The 23,518-nt window shown below is 37.5% G+C and overlaps 1 long non-coding RNA gene across 3 annotated transcripts; it reads right to left on the reverse strand.

Moving 5' to 3' along the window:
- Positions 1-837: 837 nt before the first annotated feature.
- Positions 838-21,732, reverse strand: LOC110789377 (uncharacterized). Of its 3 annotated transcripts, XR_008922183.1 has the most exons (3): positions 20,204-21,732; positions 7,589-7,649; positions 838-6,469 (listed from the first exon to the last, which is right to left on the reverse strand). It is a non-coding gene; the product is annotated as an uncharacterized lncRNA (long non-coding RNA). The 3 variants fall into 3 exon arrangements; XR_008922182.1 differs by lacking the exon at positions 838-6,469 and having other exon boundaries at positions 7,412-7,649; XR_008922181.1 differs by lacking the exons at positions 838-6,469; positions 7,589-7,649 and adding an exon at positions 18,168-18,398.
- Between the last annotated feature and the right edge of the window lie 1,786 nt (positions 21,733-23,518).

The following is a 23,518-nucleotide window of genomic DNA, read 5'->3' on the forward strand; positions in this document are numbered from 1 at the left end:
GCACAAGTGCCGTGCGTGTGTGTGCCCAACCCCGTGTGCCAAGCTTGATGCCCCTCTCTTCGTGCCTCACCCTGCAGTGCAGCACCATTGCTGCTGCTGTGTCGCGTGTGCCGAGCCCCGCTTCTCGCAGCCCCGCAGTCCCGCTGTGTCCCGTCGTGCGCTGAGCCTCGTGCTCGTGTGTGCGTTGTGCCCCTGCTGTGCCCCTTGCTCGTCTGCCCCTTCGCGCGCGCGCGCCCTTGCGGTGCGTTGCGCTACTTTTGTTGCTTGTTGTTGTCGTGTGTGTTGGTCGGCACACACACACGATTAATTAATCGTTGTGTGTGTGTGTGTTGATCAATGGTTTAATAAAATTATGTTTTCAAAAATATTAATTTTCAGTTTTTAAATTGATTTGATTATTGTGATTAAGTTTAATTATTGGGTTGTTTAGATTAATTAAAACGGTTATGAACACCGTATTGGGTTAGTAGTATGTTTTAATTAAAGAAATTGGTTTTGATGATTGAGTTTATAATTTTCAGATTTAATAAGTTTATAAGGTGTCGATTTTTGAAGTCAAAACATGTTTTCGGATTAAACCATTGTTAGGGTTTTGGTTTCAAATTGATTGAGCGATTGATTCACATAATTTAATGACAACTTAAATTATGGGAATCAACTTAAATTTTCAGAATGTTTTTAAGCTTTAAAAAGTTAGTTTTTAAGGGTTTTAAAGTTAAAAAGTCAATGTTTTTATGTTAGGACTTGAGTTGACTATTTGAGACTATTAAATTACCAATTAATGAATGATTTCTAATTAAACTAAGGGTTTTAGTTTCTTAAATAGTTGCTGGAAATTTAGTAAACATGGATAATAATTTAGTTCTCTTATATTTTGTTTTATAGGAGTTGATTTCTAGTGAGTCGTGATTCGCACAGTGGCCCCCGTACTTAGGTATTCCAGGTACGTACAAGACTAGGGTGACCACCCATCCCTTGAGGACTTTATGAAGTGTATTGAATGCGAATCATGTAAACTTTTGATGTTATGAATTCATGTTGATGATTGGGAATAATTATGTTGTTATGAATTCAGGTTTAATGATTGAGAACAAGCATGTTGTTATTATTGTTGAATCTATGTGAATGAGCATGTTATGAATTGAATTATGCTTTATAGATTCTATTGAACTATCATGTTATGGACTTTTATAATCGTTGAATTATGTCAAGCATGTTGTTCAAGTTGGTTTGCATGTATGATTAGTGCGCATGCAAGTTGTTATTATTATTATTATGCTATGATACAGGATGTCTAGCATAATTATTGAGCCAATCGAATGTTGCCAGTGAGCAACATATATTCTACCAAGGGGTAGAATATGTTGAAGAGTCTATGTGAATTGAATTAAGGACAATTCGTGTTAAGGGCACACCCCGCTTGTTAATAGGCAATGTCGGGTTATCTCAAACAGTGTTTTTGAGAAGGAACAATGGGAGTAATTTCACTTGAGTCTATGTTTGATCACAAGTCTTAAAGAAGTAAAATATTGAAGAGTCATTTTTGAATTGTTTAATTGTTTAATTGTTTGTATGTTGTGTCTTGAGTCGCCTTGAACATAACATATTAATTAACGTAAAGTGTAACCCAAAGGAGCTTCAAAACTCTTGGAACGTATATACCTTGAGTATGAACAATGGGGGGAGACTTGCCGGAAAACTTGTACTCCTCGAATGATACAAGACGTTGTTTCATTCTTTCTTTTTAGGCCTTTGTGCATTGGAATTCCGTCGGTAGGATCCGACTGTCGGTAGGAGTCCGACTTATTATTATGTGGTGCATGGTGGGCTCCCATCAGGGGCGGAGCCAATGTAGAAAGATTGGGGTCAATTGACCCCACTTGAATTGTGAAAATTTAAAAAATTTCTTTATATTTTTAAGATTTTCTTCAAAATTTGTTATAAAATTAATTATTTGAACCCACTAAAGTTTGTAATTTCTATTTTGCACCCACTAAATATTTTTTCTAAATCCGCCACTGGCTCCCATCACCCTTTTCTTTCCTTTTGAGGATACTTTAATTTACCCGTTCGAAGCTACTTTTTATTAAACTGTGAGTCAAGAGTCGTGTCATGTGTCGAGTCTTGTCTCCATGTTTAATTGTTTATTATATGGCTTTTGCATGTTGATTATTTAATATTGCCGAGTGAAGCATGTTAGGATAGAATGTTATTTTAGCTTGTCCGTACTCAGCTTTCGCTGACTTCGTGCTTCATGTCTTTTAGTCATGGCCTTCGCCTTAATTACCCTATGATGATCCATCAATTGCATTTGCGTTGTTAGGGAATAGATTTTCAATAACGCAGGTTTGTAGAGATAACTTGCGGGAGAAGTTATCATGGGATTCGAGTTGAGAGTTCTATTCTTACGTAATTTATAAACTCTTTATTTTATTTTAAAGTCATGACTACTATTTTCAGTTAATGGATTTTTAAACGGTTTATTTGGATTGAGCCTCAGTGGTTCCAACTTGTTTTAATAACCATTAACTCTTTATTTAATATGTTTTGAAAGTTAGTTAATTCCGCTGCGTAATTCTGGTAAATAGTCTTAGCTGTTATCACGGTGGCGGTAATATCTTGGTAATTCCTGTGTTTCAAGTTGGAAAATGTTTTATAAAAAGCAAGGAATTATTAGGGTGTTACATTAATTTTCAATGATTTGAGGATCTTGGATTCATTTTATTCACACCTTTCGGAACTAAATATTTCGAATAAAATGTTAATGACTTGTTTAAATTGCATAATTGCTTTAATTTTCAAGTTATTACTCATGATAAATTTTTAGAATTTGCATGCTTCAATTATTGTTTATAATGAAATATCTTCCACTGCAATAAATCCGTTTAGAAAGGTAACAGCAAATTTCCTTGATTGGTAGTGAATCCAAAATGATTCACGGAAATGAGAGAAAATGAGTAATTTAAAATATACGTTTCTTATAGAGACTTTTATGTGTTTTTTCGACTAACAAAGTCGAATGTCAAATCAATTGGTGCTTGTAGATTCAAAATACAATGTAGTTTTGAGATCATAAAGCATTGAGTTTAACACTCAACTTTAGCAATGGTTAAAAACTTAATATCTTTGTCCATTTAATTCTCGAATGAGTCTAGCCCGTAGACATTCGAATAGATCGATGCTTAGACAAATTTAGAAGATTCTTGTGAGATCATCTAGCTGAAGTAAAATATTCAAAAAAAATAAAATGGTAAGAACTTTGTTGAAGTGACATTGGACATGTCTAAAAAATTATAAAAGTCAACACTAAAGAAGTCAATTCTTCATACTATAAGAAAGGGTACAAGAAATAGGAAAACAAGGAACAAGTGAAAGGAATTTACAATTCTGTTTCTACCTATAAGTTTATGTTTAAAGAAAAGTAACCTAGCAATCAAACTTCCTTGGTATCGTATACCGCTTGAGGTTCTTACTTCGGTAATAACTCAAATGATGGAAGCTAGGCTACACTAATGACCTACAAGTGGGAAATGAAGCATGGCATTGCTACATTAGTTGTAGGGTCATCTAGTTTGTTTTAAGTCCCTTCAAGGATGGAACTTAATGGCTACTTTGTTCCATAATCGACATACCTAAATTTCTGTTCCAAACACAGAAAGACTCACATTCAACGTATAAAAAAACACTGTTTGATTGTTTGTATGAAATGGTCATTTACAGGTTTATTCGTGTATGCTTGATTAAAACAAACAACTCTTTAACAATAAAAACTTTACTAGGTTCAAATCAATCTCTTGATTTGAGTTACACTAATCTTTGGCATTGTTATTTAGACCATATCAACAAGTTAACATTGTAAAACTCTAATTTGATGGATTTTTGAAAGTTTATTGATTTCTAGATCATTCAAGACAAGCTACTCTTACTTGTTGAAAGTAACAAAAGAAATAAACTATTGTTAGAACTCCTACACAATAGAGTTCAAAGCTAAAGTAAGATTTTTTGACTTTATTATTTCACCTGGATTTGAGTGAATATTGGTTTATTTACTCAATGTGATATAAGTTTGAATCTATTTGGCCAGGTCAAAGATTCAGAAGTATAAAATCCACTTGGAAGGAAATCATAAAGTGTTAGGTTATGAACAATCTAATGTCATGCGGAATAAACCATAAATGCCAAATGCACATAATCATTTAGAATAATTTAGTGAACACAATTTGTGATGCGTGCCTTCCCTAGGTGTTCCCGAACCGAATAAGAACAAGTTAGAACGCCAAACGTCGTCCCTCCGTAGAAAGTCCACAACACGTTCGGATCCGCCTTAGGTTCAATCAATAGGATTTAATCTAAGGTATTATTAATTTGGGATCTCACTTTTAATGTGATAGGCAAACTATTAAAACTCATGTGTATATTATGATCATAGACCACGTATATATAGGAAATAGGAAAACCCTAAGTTTTCATAACCTTAATATTAAAGTTTAGGAAACATTAGTTTTTAGGAAACATGCACAAAATCTTTATTTTAAGTTTTAGGAAATTTTCACAAAAATACCAAAACCCAAATAAACCATTTAAGGCAACCGACAGCTTGGCACGCGCACAAGCTGCTTTCATAGAAAGGGAGCTTGGCACGCAAGTTGCCCATGCGTGCTAGCACAAGCAGCGGCCTAACAGCACAATAGTGCAGCCCAGCTTGTTGCTGCCATGCGTGCTGGCCAGCAGCGCTGACCCTTGCTTGTTGGCGCGCTAGCCCAACAGCTTGGCGTTGCTGCCACGACCCATTGAGTGATAGGCCATCGTACGTACGATAGCTCGTCGCACGATTCGTGCTTCCGATTTGTTTTCCGATTCAAAAAAAAATCAATTCGAACAATATTTACGTTTCCGATAGTATTTCCGATTCCGACAATAAATCCGATTTCGACAATATTTCCAATTCCGGTAATATTTCCTTTTGCGGCAACATTTCCGATTCTAACAATATTTCTATTTCCGATAATATTTCCGATACGAACCATATTTCCGTTTTCGGTAATATCTTCATTTCTGGCAAATATTCTTTCTTTGCCTTTTGACAGTTTGTTTAGCTCCCACTGAAACCAACATCCGTCATTTCCGAATATCCATAATTAGAGTATTTACTGAATATAATATTCACCCAAATACTTGATCCATTCGCGTACTATTTGTGTGACCCTACGGGTTCAGTCAAGAGTATGTTGTGGCAGTAATAACATTAATTCCACTTGAACTGAAGTGACCTCTAGCTAGGCATTCAGATCACTTGATCACACTGAATAATTAACTTGCTTAATTCATATTTAACCGCATTTATTAGACTTAGGCACTTAGCATTAAATGCAGACTTGGACTAAGGGCATCATTATGTTAAAGTCTAATAAATGTGGTTCAATATTTATTAAACAAGTTAATTATTCAGTGAGATCAAGTGATCAAAATGCCTAGCTAGAAGCTGTTTCAGTTCAAGTGGAATTAATAATATTAATGACACAGCTTACCCTTGACTGAACCCATAGGGTCACACAAATAGTACATGAATGAATCAAGTACTTAGGTGAATATAATATTCAGTAAATACTCTAATTATGGACATTCAGAAATGATCGATGGATGTTGGTTTCAGTGGGAGCTAAAATCATCAAAAGGCAAAGAAAGAATATTTGCCGGAAATGAAGATATTGCCAGAAACAGAAATATGGTTCATGAAGGAAATATAAATATTATCGAAGTCGAAGATATTACCAGAAACGGAAATATGGTTCGTTTCGGAAAATATTAAGTGAAGTAGAAATATTGTCGGAATCAGAAATATTGCCGGAAACGGATATATTATCGAAATAGGAAATATTGTCCAAATTGGAAAATATTGTCGGAATCGGAAATGTTATCGGAAACGTAAATATCGTTCGAATCATAAATAAATTATGGAATCAGAAAACGAATCGGAAGCACGACGAGAGACAAGCCGGCAAGCGAGCCAGCCCATCGCTCAACGAGCATTCCTGCAAGGCTCGATAGGCCAACGCCAGGCACAAGGTCCATCGCCTAGCAAGGCCTGCGCGTGTGGGCTTGAGGCAAGCGCCAAGTGTAACACCTTAATAATTCCTTGTCTTTATTAAACCATTTTCCAACTTAAAATCAAGGAATTACTAAAGTATTACCGCCAGCGTGATAACGGTTAAGGCTAGTACCAGAATTACGCAGCGGAATTATAGCTAACATTCAAAACATTTAGTAATAGTTAATGGCCTCCATACAAGTTGGAACCATAATGGCCCAAAACCAAATCAATTAAGAATCCATTAGGAAAAATGTTTTAATAGTCTAGACTAACAGAAAATAATAGAGTTTAGAATGCAGGAGAAAACAACGCTCAACACATCCCCATGCTAGATAACTTCTCCCGCAAGTTATCTCTACAAATCTGTTTATTGAAAATCTACTTCCCAATAACGTAAATGCAATGGTGGATCATCATAGGGTCATTAAGGCGAAGGCCATCACCAAAAGACATGAACAAATTCAGCGAATGCTGAGTATGAACAAGCTAGAATGAAATCCTAGTACTAACATGCTTCACTCACAACAATTAATCGACATGCAAAAGCCATTTAGTAAACAATTAATCATGTAGGCAAGACTCGACTCTTGACTCATAGATTAGTTAAGAATAAGCTTCGAACGGGCCTAAAAGAAAAATGTCCGTTACAGGAAGGGTGTTGGGAGCCCACCAAACACCAAAATAAATAATAAATAAATAACCACTTGTCGGACCATACCGACGGAATTCCAGCGCATAAAAACAAAGAAATAAAGTGAAACAACATCTTTTATCATTAGTAGGAGTACAAGTTTCCGGCAAGACTCCCCCCATTGTTCATACTCAAGGTATATACGTTCCTAGAGTTTTGAAGCTAGTTCTGGTTTTACATTTATTAATATTTTTTTTACAAGTGGAACTCAAGACACACAACGAGACATTTAATAAACAGACAACCAAACAACACTCCTTTTTAATCCATTAGGACTTGTGATCAAACATCCAAGACTCAAGTGATATTATTCACATTGTTCCTTTCTCAATATACCATTGAGATTCCACGATGTGCCTATTAACATGAGGGTTGTGAACTAGGCACAAATAATCCTTAATTCAATTCGCATAGACTTCCCAAACATACCCTACAAACGGGGTAGAATAAATAGTGCAACGAGGCACGAATACTTGGCTCAAAATATGCTGATATTAAGTACGATAGCATCAAAATAATCTCTTGCATGTGAAACAATCCATACATGCATATAATACTTGAACAACATGCTTGACATTAACTTCAACGATCATAAATAATCACAACATGCTTGCTCAATAAAAACCATATTTCCGTATTAATCCAAACATGTTCGTTCACAACATCAAACATGAATCCATAATAATACAACATGTTCGTTCACAACATCAAACATGAATCCATAACCATTCAATTCACATGAATCACAATAATAACATATACCATGAATCTTCATGAAACGGTGGTCACCCTAGACATGTACGTACCTTGAATACCTAAGTACGAGGGCCACGTTGTGATTCAAGTCTCTAGATTAGAAATCTCCTCCTATCATTAAAATAATGAAATCTAATTATTACTCATGTTCATTAAATTTCCAGCAACTTTATTAACTTTTAAAACACTTGAATTAATTAGAAATCAATCGTTTATTAATAACATAATAGTCCTAATTGAACGCTTAAAACCCTAGCATGAAATTAATTTATTTCCCTGCTAAAAACCATTAAAAATTGGCACTTTAGGTTTTTATAATAATCTGAAAAATATAATTGATTATCATAATTAAAATCATCATTTAATTTTACTAATCAATTAGTCGTTAGGTTAATATTAAAACCCTAACCCTAAATCACCATTAAAATCAATATAAACCTTCAAAAATCAACACTTTATTTAATATTTCAAATATGAAAATTATAATTCTTCAAATCAAAATATCCTTTAATAATCTAAACACATAAATCCTCAAAATTTAGTGTTCATAACCAATCCCAGCAATTTATTAATCATAATTCAATATTAACGATAAAATTCCATAATTTAAAAACATAATTTGAAATAGGATAGATTAGGAAGAAGATAATTGTTATGGATCGTTTCGTACCGTACATGTCGCGGTCTGTTCCTATGTTTGAGGAGCGGTTATGGCTGAGTCATGGAAGACTTGTTGGGCAAGGTCAAAGAGGTTAGCAAAGATCAAGCAAACGGTTGGAGGAGATCAAGGAATCAGTTGAGCAATTCAAGGAGCACTACTAGCACAACTCCCTCAACAAATGCCGCACCAAAGTCCTATATAAAGACCAACCTTCTACGATAATTGGGCACTTCCTATTTCGGATCTCATCATATTACTTAATTCCACTAATGATGCCACCAAAATATATCCAACTACTATTTTTTATTCATTGCCTCTCTTTCTATTAAACCCATTCACTCTCAGTTTCTCAGTAGTCTATCTTTCTCACACTACTAAGGCCTTACGCCATGTATCACCACTATTGCATCACCTACTCCGATGATCCATTATTATTTATCTTTGCTAAATACATCTTATCCGATGATCTAACCTACTGCCGTGAACATATTAGATATCCCTAATGATCCGTAGTCCATCTAGGTCTTCTTCTCATATTTCCTATATTAATTACATTATACGTATGTATTACTGCGAGATACACATTTACATATATGCAGATATCCGTTGTACTTATATTCAATGGGCTTTTTATGCCAGCAACATAGTAGATTGGTGGACTCATGGCCACCCGCGGTTTTTATCCCTTTCGGGTTTTCCGCGTCACCATCTCTTGTCTCGTCTCTCTTTATTTTCTGCCCTTTATTTCCTGTCATTTATTTGCTATATTTAATCTAGTCGTCTATGTCCCAACCAAAGGTCGTCCATACGAAATTTGGCATAAACATTTTGGCGCCGTCTGTGGGGAGATGGCTAGATTTATCTTCAAACACATATCCACAAATATTCTCTCAAACACAATATCCGACCCACTTGGGTTCACCAATAAAGTTGTCGCCGGGCTATGGATTGTTGTCATACTTTGTCGCCACCATGAGATGGAGCTACGTCAGGGCACATGTCGTCGCCAGATCAGGTGTCGACATCAGCAGGTGTCATCGCTAGAAGTGACGCGTCTGAGTGGTCGAATTCAACCTAGATGATGCATATCGTGACAACAACGACACCAACGCTTGATGACATCGAAAATAGGTACTAATATTCATAATATTCAATTCTAATCATTTGGCCTCGTTTTCGAATACATGACAGGTTTCGGTCTAGACGTCACGGGCCATCATGAAGATGTCACCACAAACAAGATACAATATGAGTTGTCTCCTACCTTGACAAGCTCTCGAGACGATTGATCACTTGATGTCGCGAAAAGTATGGTATAAAACTCAACCCCGATGATTTTAACTAATATTGTTTCTAGTCCTTGTTGTCACTAAAACAGATGCGAACACGTGACGTCATCCACTAGTGACATGACGTCAACATAGTTTCGTCCAACGTCACCTCCATATCAGTCGACGACGTCTCCACAAACGAAGGAAACAAATGGAGATTCAACAACAAATTGTCGGCAATACTAGATTTTGTGCCTAACTTCAGTCCAAGTATCAAATAGGAGAACTTGTAGTTGTCCTGAAGTCGCCACAGGGGAGCATATAGTATACTCTATCTCATTTAATTTTCATATAGTATACTTTACTTGATTTGCTTTTTATACTTTGCTTGTTTTAATTTCCAAAAGCACTTTGAAATATATGCTATACGTTGTTATCTCACTTTTTGTACTAACGTCATCACCACTTGTCGTTCGATCATGTCGTGTTGCCAAGTATTGTCTTATCTATAGGTATTGACGTGTCGCTTGGCTAGGTCATGAGTACATCAGGCGACCGACGTTATAATGCAGGTGACAAGGTATTGTCTTGTCTAAAGGTACTGACGTGTCGCTTGGCAAGGTCGTGAGTAAAGCAGGCGACCAACGTTAGAAGGCCTGTTACACGAGGTCACGACACGACATGAGGTCACGACGGCACAACATGACGCCACAACAGCAAGTCACGACAGCAGGACCCGACCATTCCGATTACCCCCATGACGACAAGAAGTTTCTTGGCGTTAAACATGGTACGTAGAATTAATTATCGAACCTCTTTGTTTTAACAATATATTTCTTCGTAAATTCGCCAACAGATCGTCGATACATGAATATCAATGGGGGCTAAAGGTACGAACAAACTTTCAAAGTAAGTTATCTTTTATTTATAATATATACGTATTGTCGCTGCCATGTACGTCGCAGATCATGAGGGTCATCGACACAATCGAATGGTATGAGTGACTCAATTCATTTATGTTAATTAGTGACGTCAAAATTGTATAAACTAACACCTCATACCATATTGAAATTTTCTCGCATCATCCGTGATAACTATTTTTCATTCACTAACGACATGCCTCGACTATACGCATTAGTATGTATATTAATGACAACAGATTACCTTGATCATGACGGTATGCCCCGACGCCACGAGATGGCAATGACCGATGACACGACGCCACCAGACTACCGAGAAAGATAAGGAAATCGGAATGTCGAATAATCATCATCAATCACCATGATGACGCATGAGTAACTCCTAACCTATTTTTCACACACTTTCTCATTTCAATTCGTTCATTGTTGTTCTCTTGTATTAATATGTCTCGTATTCAACGGTCATCAAGTTAACTAATAAACTATTTCATCACACCATGAATATCTCGATTTCTCTAATGAATAAACCATTGTATCTAATCGTTTTGAGGTAATTTGACTTGACATGACGTTTAGAGGTTGCATCATGATGGCACGCATGCACGGCGTCAAATATAAACGAACGTCATCATATCTGCGGCCGACTTTAGTCATAATATCTTCCTAAAGCCGCCACGGGGGGGCAAGATAGTACATACTCCTGTTCAGTTTAATATACTTGTTACAACTTCGAAATTTAACTAACGATGTGATACAATTTATTTTCATGGTGATCTTGTCGTGAGATTTTGGTAGCAGGTACGACGCTAAGAGAAATGTACAAACATTGGAGGCTCAACCACTATCACATGTTAAAGTAGGCGGATAAAGAAAATTCATTGGATTCCCTAAAGATGACAAGTGATTGGACGTCAACCGATTAACAAGAAAGGTAATTTATAAAGAATTCACATGTATTTTAACTTACGACACATTGTTATGTAAGTTTGTCAAATGGTTTTACAAAAGGCGTTAAGAAAAAGTCCACTTAAGACATTATAAGGAATTCACATTAACCATATGTTCTTTCTTGTGCGACATTGTGAGGATCAACCGATAAGTCGACCAACGTCGGACTAGACAATGTCAAGACCAGCGATGTGTCAATATCATTCAACATGACGGGACAACGCCAGATGTGACGGCAACGGTATAAGCGATAATAATGATCCCAGGAAAGAAAACAAGATCGGCGACGAGAGGTGTCACGACGCCAGGATAATGTTGTTGATTGAAGAGTCGTCATCAAAGGACATTCAGTAACACGACATAATTTCATTACACGGGGCCATATTAAGTAATATCTAACACTTACTTCGTGCGTTAATTACATTTTTCACTACATTGCGATTAAAGTTCAATTTCAATTTTAATTTTTCTCATCTGTCGCTTTGAACATCTTATTTGTTTGAAAACCAACACTAACATCGCATCAAGCAAACGTCCACCTCTACCTTTTGTATTTTCTACAGATCACTTCTTAAATATATCACCAACGGCAACAGCAGCGAACGACGTCATCAGAAGACGACATCAACGAACGACGCCATAAAATACAAGTGACGACGCCTCCAAGGTCACGATCCTTAAACTAACTGGATCCCAACGATGACATGTCGCTTCTAAGCGCGACTACTACAAACGACCCAGGTACTATTTATGCGCACATAACTTCGTTCTTTGAGTACCTTACAAGTGACATCTATTCCACAGCGAACAATAGAGACAGCGTAAACAACATTTTAAGCTAACGATGTGAATGCACCCCCGACACTGGTCCAAACGCCTAACCAATCGCCAAATATAAAATAGCAAAAACACATGTCTTTCCTCCTCAACACTGAAGACAAACGAAGCCAACCCAGAATGCTCGAAACCTACTTAAACTACTCTTCTGAAAATCCCATAGGCTAAACTCTTCTGCCATAGACTGCGCCGTCCAAAACATCTTACCCCTTGTCCTCATGTTATAGGAAACCTCATATACCTTCGAATCTTCTTGACATTCGTCATAAGGTTACTTCGAACCACCCACTTCATTCACCTGTAACTTCAACTTAGTCGCCTACTACCTACCCTCACACCACATTACATCTGACTAAAATAATTTGACCTTGTGCCCGCTCGACACGAATTCCTTCTATAAAGTTCTTCGCATGACTACGAACAAACGAAGAGGCTTATATCGCCTGCATACGATAGATGTCATACAATAGAGGCACGCCTGTAAACATCAGACGACCGGCTAAGATACAACAGTTGGCCGTGACGCCTGTACACATCAGACGAATATCAGACGACTGACTAAGATACAACAGTTGGCCATGACGCCCGTAAACATCAAACGACAGACTAAGATACAGCAGTTGGCCATGACGCCTGTAAACATCAGACGACAGACTAAGATACAACAGTTGGCCATGACGCCTGTAAACGTCAGACGACGGACTAAGGTACAACGGTTGGCCGTGACGCCCGCAAATATCAAACAACAGACGAAGATACAAAAGTTGGCCATGACGCTAGATACCTAACTAACGTTATGTCTCACCATGTTTTCGCACAGGTTTCTAAGAACTATATTCTATTGTCTTACGCTCATTAAGATAAACGATTCTTTCACAAGATGTCAGGTTGACATCTAATTAAGCTGAAGACACCGATATACGCATGACGACGTCAATTGTTGTCAGAAATCATGGGTAACACCAAGTGGCGACGTCATTGATCAAGGTTAAGTACGGAAGACGACAGACAAGTCAAAGATAGTGACAGATTAGCATCGACAGCAAATGAACGTGGTGACAGACTTTGAAGATTATTTTCCTAACTTCCGGCTCGCTACAGTTAGGAAAATGGGGGCTATTGTTATGGATCATTTCGTACCGTACATGTCGCGGTCTGTTCCTATGTTTGAGGAGCGGTTATGGCTGAGTCATGGAAGACTTGTTGGGCAAGGTCAAAGAGGTTAGCAAAGATCAAGCAAACGGTTGGAGGAGATCAAGGAATCAGTTGAGCAATTCAAGGAGCACTACTAGCACAACTCCCTCAACAAATGCCGCACCAAAGTCCTATATAAAGACCAACCTTCTACGATAATTGGGCACTTCCTATTTCGGATCTCATCATATTACCTCATTCCACTAATGATGCCACCAAAATATATCCAACTACTATTTTTTATTCATTGCCTCTCTTTCTATTAAACCCATTCACTCTCAGTTTCTCAGTAGTCTATCTTTCTCACACTACTAAGGCCTTACGCCATGTATCACCGCTTAATACAATCTAAATCAGATAATCGCGCTCGATCTAGTATTATATGTTGCATATTGTTAAAATCGACTCAGATTAGTTTAATAGTTAACGCATGTCCCTTCAATTATTTATGCTGAGCTAGTAAGGATATCCTGCCTCTGGAGTTATCGAAGAGCGAGTACTCCTTTCGGTAGTTATAGTCCCCCGAACCCTCAATCTCTACCCTGCGGGTGTACGTTGAGCGATCCCCACCACCAGGGATCACAAGGGAACCTACGGCCGTCGTGGTCAAACATAATTGCACTCCCTTTATGTCACGATAACCGGGTTTTGTCAGTTTTTCTCATTGTCGTTAAAAACTGAATGGCGACTCCTATATTACTAGTCAATTGGGTGTAAACTCACAGGAAATCCAATTACACTTGATTTGACAAAAAGAAGCGTCACACCCACGAGGGACGAGGTCACGCATTAGCCTCGTGCTTTTTCGACCCCCCTCACGGTGGCGACTCCACTGGGGATAGTGAAGGAAATACTCGTGCTTGTAGGTAATCAAAATAGCCGAAGGGTGAAACGATCCTACCCCGCGTTTATTTCACCATCAAGTTGGGACGACCTGAAAATCAGCATATTAATGTGAACGGACAGAACCGCATAACGAATCTTGGCTCCCTTGGTGTTTCATCTCGGGAGTTGGGACTAAGGATACCCATCGCCAACCGGAAGGTGCATACGCTTCGAATGTTGTCCACTCCGCACTTTCGCTAGTAGTACACCCGTCCCAAACCCAATCGCTCGCCCACTAGGTCCCTCTCGCCTGCATGTCCCCTTGGCTTGCACTTGCGGGTTGGCCTTCTGGTGCGAAATTCGTCTGTTGAAAGCACTACCCCGACCGAGGCATGTGGTGGATCTGCGATAGAAGCGGTACCAAGCCAGGCGCAAATAACTACCCATAGAAGCCTGTCATAAACTACGTGACATATTATTATTGCTTCATGATGTGATGTTAGTAATGTGTAGCGAAATATGTGATTGTGTGACAAACAAAGTTAGCAAACCAACGACCTAAAAAAAATTGCCCAAACATTCATAAACCAATTTGCCAAAGAGTTATACCGAAATGCGTGTTCCGCAAACCCGAACGATCGCCACAAAAGTAAGCGACGCTCGGGACGGCCTGTAACGAATCCCACAAACGCTGCACGACGCGTAAAGGACGTTATTAGGCAAGCACGCAAAATCGAAGTCGCATAAACAAAAGTAGACGCAAACAGAAAACGAGAACCAGCTAGGGACGCATTTTCAACGCCCCGGGCTGGGCGCCAGAATTTCTCACGCCTTACGCTGGGCGCTGAAGTTGCTGCTTGGCCTTCTGGTCAGGTGCAGCAGCCTCGGTACCTGCGCAAAAGGAAAAATACGTAGCACAAAAAACCGTTCGTAAAAAAATTGCTACGAGGGCGTAAGAAAAGCACTCGATTCTAAAAGCGACTCATAAAAAAGAAATAACTCTTTGTGTCGTTGTTAGGCCTCCTACGACGATAATGCTCGGCACCAAAACCGAACATGCTAATAACTATGAATGTCACACGGGCAAGTGTTTCGAAAATCCAAAGAATGACCAAAAGAAAGAACTAAAAGTGTACCAACAAAAGAAAGAGCGAAAAACCAATAGAGAGAGTCAAAGTCTAGACTAAGTAATACTTGAAACTTTGGGGGCCTAAACTTTAGCTTATCTTATGCATAGGACTGGTCCTGCCACTTGGTGCCGATCGGGAAATCAAAGGTTAGTACGTCTCGAAGATACATCGCCAACACCAGGTTTAGTGACTCCAAGCTCCGTCCGTCATCCCTCATTTCAAGGATCTCCGCTTCCCCAACCTCGATTCGCACCCTCAAACATGTCCATCGAAGAATTGCGAGACAAGATGGCTCAAATGACCCAACTCATGGGCCAACTGAAAATGGAAAACGAAGCCTTAGCGGCTGCACAAGCCAAAAATGACCTCGATAACAAGAAGAGGATTGAAAAAATGGTCCTACAGCAAACCATGGGGAGCAAGTGCTTCTCCCTCGATCCTGAACCTTTTCCTGGCAAACTACCAGAAAAGTTTAGTTGATCTGACTTACCAAAGTTTAAAGCCACGGACAATCCCCGTGATCATCTATTGAGCTTTGTGAATGCCATGAACTTGAAAGGCGTGGACAAATCCATGTATTTACCTGTCTTTCCTTTGTCCTTGGAACCTGTGCCGCTCAAATGGTATTATCACCAGGACCCTAAGCTCTTCCCTACTTGGGAAGACTTTGTCAATGTCTTCATCAAGCAATACTCGTCGAACATGGATTTTCAAGTCACCATGCGCGAGCTGGAAGTTCTCTTCCAAAAGAAAAATGAGGGTTTCACAACCTACTTTGCTAGATGGAGGTATCAGGCGGCCCAACTAATCAATAGGCCTCCCGAAATAGAATTGGTCCAAAAATTCACTGACAACCTAGACCCGGCCTACAGACAACACCTTAGGTACCTGGGACTTGACACTTTCAAAAGAGTTTATGATGTGGGAATAAAGATCGAGGATGATCTCGCAAAAACAATACAAAGTAAACCCGCATACAAAAGCAACACCTACAATAGGGGCAACACATCCCAAGCCCAAGAAGTCAATGCCGTAGAGGAGACTCCCGCCCGAAGAAGCCCTGGAAGATGGGTCCGAGACCTAAAGTTTGCCCCACTCGGGTCGACTTTGGTACAAGCCTTCGAAAGACTAACCAATCAAGGAAAGTTGAGACCTATAGGCCCACCCGTGACCCTCCTGTCAAGAGCAAATACTGGTCGAAGGTACTTATTGCAAGTTCCATCAAGGAAATGGGCATAACACCGAAAACTGCTAGAACCTAAAAAATACAATCCAGGACATGATAGAGGATGAAGTAATACCTCTCCCTAACGTTGGCGAACCCAACAACAACAAGAGCCCACTCGGCTCTTGTCACATCTCTCTCGACCAACCAGAAAATGAGAACTTCGACCCTACGGTGTACATTACGCCTCAAGGTGCACCACTCGCTGTGGTCCCTATGGATCGAATCGAGAGAGAAGTGTGCGGTGTGTGGGATGATGATGCTGAAGATATTTACCTATCTCAAGTGTCGGGCCAGGACCTCTTTACTAAAACTTGGCCCGGGTATGCTCACATCTACACCACCCCTCAGGAGCCCGAGGTCGACAACCTCACCCGATCCGGAAGGATATACCAACCGGATATTCGCCCACCTCCTATGGACGATATCCCAGTTAGGCAAACTCCTGAGAATGGACGGCACGCCACCGTCGCAGAAGTCATTGAAAATCCTCTCTTGAAACAACTAAAAAGAACCAAAGCCGAAATTACCATCTAGGATCTCATGTGTACTTCAAAGGAACATCGCGAAAAGATTATTCGCTCACTCGACCTCATCTCAGTACCTACGGATATCACACCTGACTCATTGGTTAACCACGTCACGAGAGATGCCGGAGAAAAGGCCATAGTTTTCACTGACAAAGACTTGCCCAAAGAGGGGGGTGCTCACAATAAAGCCCTCTATCTAGTAGTTGGATGCAAAGGACAAAACATCCCCCTAGCGCTCTTAGATAATGGTTCGGCTGTTAATGTCTGCCCATTGCGAACCGCTGTGAGGGGGTTGAAAAAGCACGAGGCTAATGCGTGACCTCGTCCCTCGTGGGTGTGACGCTTCTTTTTTATTCAATCAAGTGTAATTGGATTTCCTGTGAGTTTACACCCAATTGACTAGTAATATAGGAGTCGCCATTCAGTTTTTAACGACAATGAGAAAAACTGACAAAACCCGGTTATCGTGACATATAGGGAGTGCAATTATGTTTGACCACGACGGCCGTAGGTTCCCTTGTGATCCCTGGTGTGGGGATCTCTCAACATACACCCGCAAGGTAGAGATTGAGGGTTCGGGGGACTGTAACTACCGAGAGGAGTACTTCGCTCGTCGATAACTCCAGAGGCAGGATATCCTTACTAGCTCAGCATAAATAATTGAAGGGACATGCGTTAACTATTAAACTAATCTGAGTTGATTTTAGCAATATGCAACATATAATACTAGATCGATCGTGATTATCTGATTTAAATAGTATTAAGGGACCTAGCATGATAATCCAATTTTTCGAAAGTATTATATTTGTTAGGCGTGATAGAACAATCGGATTTAGTTAGTTTAACAGTTCATAAAAAGGGCGAGGAAAGCAGTTCAATCATCGAAAAGGGAAACATTACGACGCACCCTTGAGAGGTGCGTCACGGTTCTCAGAAAACTAACCACTTTGAATTTGCTATTTCTCCTTTTTATTTAACGAATCTCAATTATGGGACAGGATACGTTCTGTTCGATTTATGGATCGATTGCGACAGAACGCGTGAACAATTTCGCAGCGTGAGACTTAGGCTAAGGGTTGGAGTCAATATTCAGGATGAAAGTCACCTATAATCTTAGGTTACTGACAGTCAAAATATATATTAAAAAAATCATATACTAATTTATTACAATTGCCTAAATTATTCTACTGTAAACCTAATATTAAAAATTATTACGGGAATTATAAGAAAAAAAAATCATCTCATACACAAAGTTCATCACAAAAGTTCCAATGTTGTTTCTCTTCACGTAGCTCAGGTACATGGAAGTATGTTATTCTCTTAAATTCATGCACAAAAACATATAAAAATTATGTTATTGAGATTATAAATTGAACAATTCATGATTATATATATTATCCTATGAAAATAATATTGTTTCTAGAATAATAGGTAGAATATGAATATGTCATACTAAAACAATTGCATTGATATTTGAAATCGACTATTCGTGAATTTTTATTATGAGATGTCCCTTTTCATATTTACACTTATAGAAAATGGTTTTATGCAGGCTTTTATTTCAATTATAAGTTCGTTATTACATACAATAACCACCGGCGTAAGGTATGTTTCCATCAACCTCTTAAACAAAAAAAACTTACTGAAATTAACTATTCGTGAATTTTTATTATGAGATGTTTATTTTCATATTTAAACTTATAACAAATGGTTTTATATAGGATTTGATTTCAATTATAATTTCATCACCGCATACGATAACCACCATCCACCGACTTAATGTATGTTTCCATCAACCTCTTAAAAATAATTAAATCGTAATACACATGTTTTTATTCGCAATAATTCTTGGTTATATGTTAGTTTCTTATATGTTATTTAGCAGTTTCAAAAAGATTTAAATGCACTAAAAATAACATAACATTATAATTTCAATCACAACAAATAAAGTATGCAGACACACAAAGTAATATTTTCTTTTTGGGTGTAAATCGGGGAAGGCATGCCAAAACTAAATCACATCCAATAACAAAAACAAAAACTAAGAACATTAGAGGTTGAAATCTTTTAAACAATATATTGGAATTAGGTCAATCAATTATAGCTCCCTAGAGAGCAACTAGAAACAAGCTGCATTGGTCCTTAAAGTGAGAAATAAGTAGAAAACAAGCAATTAGGTGACTGGTAGTAACAAATGGACTAATCGAGTATAATAAATTCAGATATGAGAAAAAGGGCTGGATTGTAGTCCACAGAACCAAGGAGAGAATATCAATTAACCAAGTATCACTAAATTGTACATATCAAGCATTAACTATAATTGGACTAAAAAACCAACAAACATATACCTACAACAGGAATTGTTTTTTTAACAGATCACAAGAGAAACATGGAGATCAGCAACCCTAATACAATAAGAACTCACTCAAGTTCCTGAACCAATACTTGTTACAATATATGGAACGTAGAAGAATTGTAAAAGGAATTGGAACTTGTAGGAACTTGGAACTCGTGGGAACTGGCTCAAAACGAGGAATAGAAAAATATAATTCTTTTGTAACGCTATTCCTTAAGCCATACCTTATGGAATGACACAAGTCGGAAACTTTGCAAAGGTAAAAATGTTCTCTTTTTATACGCAACAATTATCCTCTTCCCCAAGTAAACTTTCACTTACTTAGCCATGTTTCCTACAAAGTAGGCATGATCCCATGACTAAGTAAACAGAAGAACATGTGGAGTAAGGACCAATTAATTCCTTAAGTATGTCCACTGATTTAAACCACTACAAGTTATGCATCCTAGTTTCTAAGCATGATCTCAATGTTCGTAAAACAAACTCACTAAATGCCAGTTATATGCGACGTGAACTTCATGATAGTTACCTGGCCTAATAAAGTCCTAAAACAAACTCATTAAATGCCAGTTATATGCAACGTGAACTTCATGATAGTTACTTGGCCTAATAAAGTCTAAGAGGCCAAAATCAATTAGTTTCATGTCTGTATCTTCACTTCTAGATGTAAATAAAAAAGTTTTTGAGTAGAAAGTAAATTGGTCATTTGAATAGTGTTGGTCAAATAGCGAACCAGCATCAACAACTAGGATAGTTCAGAATAGTAACCTCGAGTTTCAGATCACGGTGAACAACACCCTGGAGATGACAGAATGATACGAAGTTCAGAATCTATTTGATAATGATCTTTGCGTCTTTTTCAAGGTACCTTCCATCTCTGCAAAAAAAAATCCCCTTACTACCAAGCAATCTTAGAATCACAACGACAAAGAATCGAAGATTGATTAAAGTAAATGTTATATGGACAAAATTTGATCAAGCAATTCCCCACCTTCACATAATTTGAAACAAAAGTAAAATCCAACACTTCAGATCCAAAATGAATTTAACTATGCAATGTTGATCTAGATAAACTATTTGTTCTCAAATTCACTATAGCCCCCACTTCATTATTACACAATGTTAAATTAAGCATGAAAATAAATAAGAAAGACAAAAGAAGTATATGAAAGACATATTATAGAAGGACATATAATTTTAAGAATAAAACCCTATAAGTCATGGTCTTTACACAAACTCAATAGAACTAAACAAATTAACAAATCTAAAGCTAAACAAATCAGCCAAATTAACAAGTGAACAATCCCACAAAAATAACAAAAACAATCAAATCTAATTTCATATTAGTACAAAAATAAATAAATAAATTGAATTAGTACAATGAAAAATTAAATCTAAAGCTAAACAAATCAGTCTAATTTAGCAAGTGAAAACAATTAGTAAACCCAAAAATCACCAACTTGCAAAAATACTAACAACGACAATCAACAATCTAAATACAATTCACAACACCTAATTCAACCCCTAAATATCCAACAATTTCCATAAATCAAGATTTTGCATGAAGTAATGAATGGTAAAAACCCAGAAACATTATTTGAACAAACCCCGAAAAATCCCATAAATCATCGAACTCAAAATCATGTGATTTTCAATAAAAAAAACCCAATCATTTCCCCCAAAATAAGAAAAAACTAAAAATAGTTGTTGTTTTGAACCTAAGTTTAAAATTAAGATCATAAAATTAAGGTCAAAACTAAATCATCCAAGTGATGGAGTACTAAATAAAAGAAAGATAAAGAAAGAAAGAAATAAAGGATTAAAAAAAAGATAAAGGCGTCAATAACAATGAAGAATATCTTTCTCTTGCTACGGTTATCTAGGGTGACAACTCAAAATCAAAGATTGCGTAGTTTGGTTTTGGTAATCGGGAAGCGAGGCGGTGAGATTTTCTTTACCCTCACCGGAGGCGCCGACCTTATCGACAGTGAATCCGTCGGACATCTCATCAATCTTAAAAACGATGTAGTGGTGAACCTAATTCCATTTCATCTGAGTGGTTGGGGGAAGGGTCGGTAGTATTGTTGTTGTTGTTAGCAAAAGAGGTGTGAAAGAGGAGGAAATTATATTAATCGTCATTTTTTCTCAGATTTGAGGAGAGAGAAACAAATAGGTTAGAGAAAGAGGAATGGTTCCTCGGATTTTCCGTCGGAGTGAGTTTTCGAGTTTTCTAGATGCCACCGGAAAAAAAAAATCTTACTCCAACTTAGCCACAAAACAAAAAGTTTTCGAGTAGCTGTTACCTTAGCCACAAAGAAGTAAGGGAATTCCTACCTAAATAAAACCTTAACATATTATTTTTGAAAAGTTAATTACTGAATATCTTTTATTCTCCACTCTCTTATATTCATCATTTTTTTTGCAGTTTATGAGTTCTTTACTTCTTTAGAAAAAAAAATGAAAAAGGGAAAAATTTATAATGGTGATTAGAAGCATTAATGTTAATAAATTAAACGTGAGCATTACTATATTATAACAATAACAATATTTAATATAAACAAGTTTTAATAACGTTAATAGATTGATATGTGTAGTTGTAGAGATTTATAGTGGACGAACACGAAGATCATGGTATACAAGATCGAAGGCCAAAATGGAGGGATAAGAAAAGACGACAAAAACAATCACTCACCGCAGTACGTACAAAATGATAATCAAATTTCGAAAAGAAGAATCAATTACACGGGTGAAAACCAATCAAAACTTTCTTACCTCATTGTTTAGTTATATGAAATTTGCGAATGCTATTTAAGTGCTTATTATTTGTTGTTATATATTAGTTGTAACAACACAATTATAAGTTTCTTAATAATTTCGCACACATAGCGTGCATATAACACTAATATATATAGGGGCGGAAGAGGAATGGTCTGCCACGTGGCACCTCATCTATGGCGTTTAGAAAATGAACAGTCAAGGAAGATACTAGTAAAGTGACTTTTACACTACTACCCTCCTTGAGGGGAAAATGACTGGGTAAAATTACCAGGCCAACATGGCCCAATGGACACACGCCACGTGTCCCGAAGCCTGACTCAGGCTAACCAATCATATTCTTTCCTTTTTAAGGTTTCCCCTAAAGTGAGAATAATATAAATACCCCTCTTTTCAAGGAAAAGGGGTTGAATTTTTGATACATTAAATGCATCACTATTCATGACATTGATTTCTCTCCCTTCTCTCTAAACTTTATACTACTTTCTCTCTCTATAAAACTTTAATCTTACTTAAGCATCAGAGGCAATATACCAAAAGAAATATTCTTGTTTTGCATGTGACGTGACTGGCGACTCGTTGTGCAAAACTCTACGTGGAACCGAATACCTCCTCGTCATCAAGTCCCGGTAAAACTCCCACAACACTACCGCTAGACTTTGAAATCAACTAGTATTAGGAACAATGTAAAAAAATAGTATTAGGAACTACCTTAGTATCAAATACTCTAAATATTACATTCCTAACAAATACTTCATCTCTTCTCTTTTAGATGACACAATTCTTTAGGTACATTTGCTAACGCATGATTTCAAACATTAATATCTTCAATCATGAATAAAAAAAAATAAAAAAAAAGTTGATGCCGACAAAATATTCATTGAGACGAATCTAATAAGATCTCACATGACTATGTTTTTTCTAAAGTATAAATCAAAAATCGAAAGTCAAAGGAGCTTGTGTAGTGTCAAAGTCAAATTGTGTCAACTAATAAGAAACAGATGAAGTATAATACAGAACCTAAACAGATTCCTATTTACATGATATCAATGGTTAGGATATTATCTTTTATTCCTTTATGATTTGATCTTGTACATTACTCATTGGTTGTTAGAGGATTTACAAAAATTTAGAGGATTTGACCAATTCAATCCTCTAATCTAGGTGTTTGGAAGTTAGAGGATTGAAATAGAAGATTGGGATGAATCCTCTAATTCCAAAAAGTTGCTTCACGTAGCTTTTTTAATTAGAGGATTGTTTTGGGTAAGTTGAAAAGATGATTTAGTCCTCAAGGTGAAATATGGTTGA

The sequence above is a fragment of the Spinacia oleracea genome, chromosome 5 (genome assembly GCF_020520425.1).
Source record: "Spinacia oleracea cultivar Varoflay chromosome 5, BTI_SOV_V1, whole genome shotgun sequence".
Lineage (NCBI taxonomy): Eukaryota > Viridiplantae > Streptophyta > Magnoliopsida > Caryophyllales > Amaranthaceae > Spinacia > Spinacia oleracea.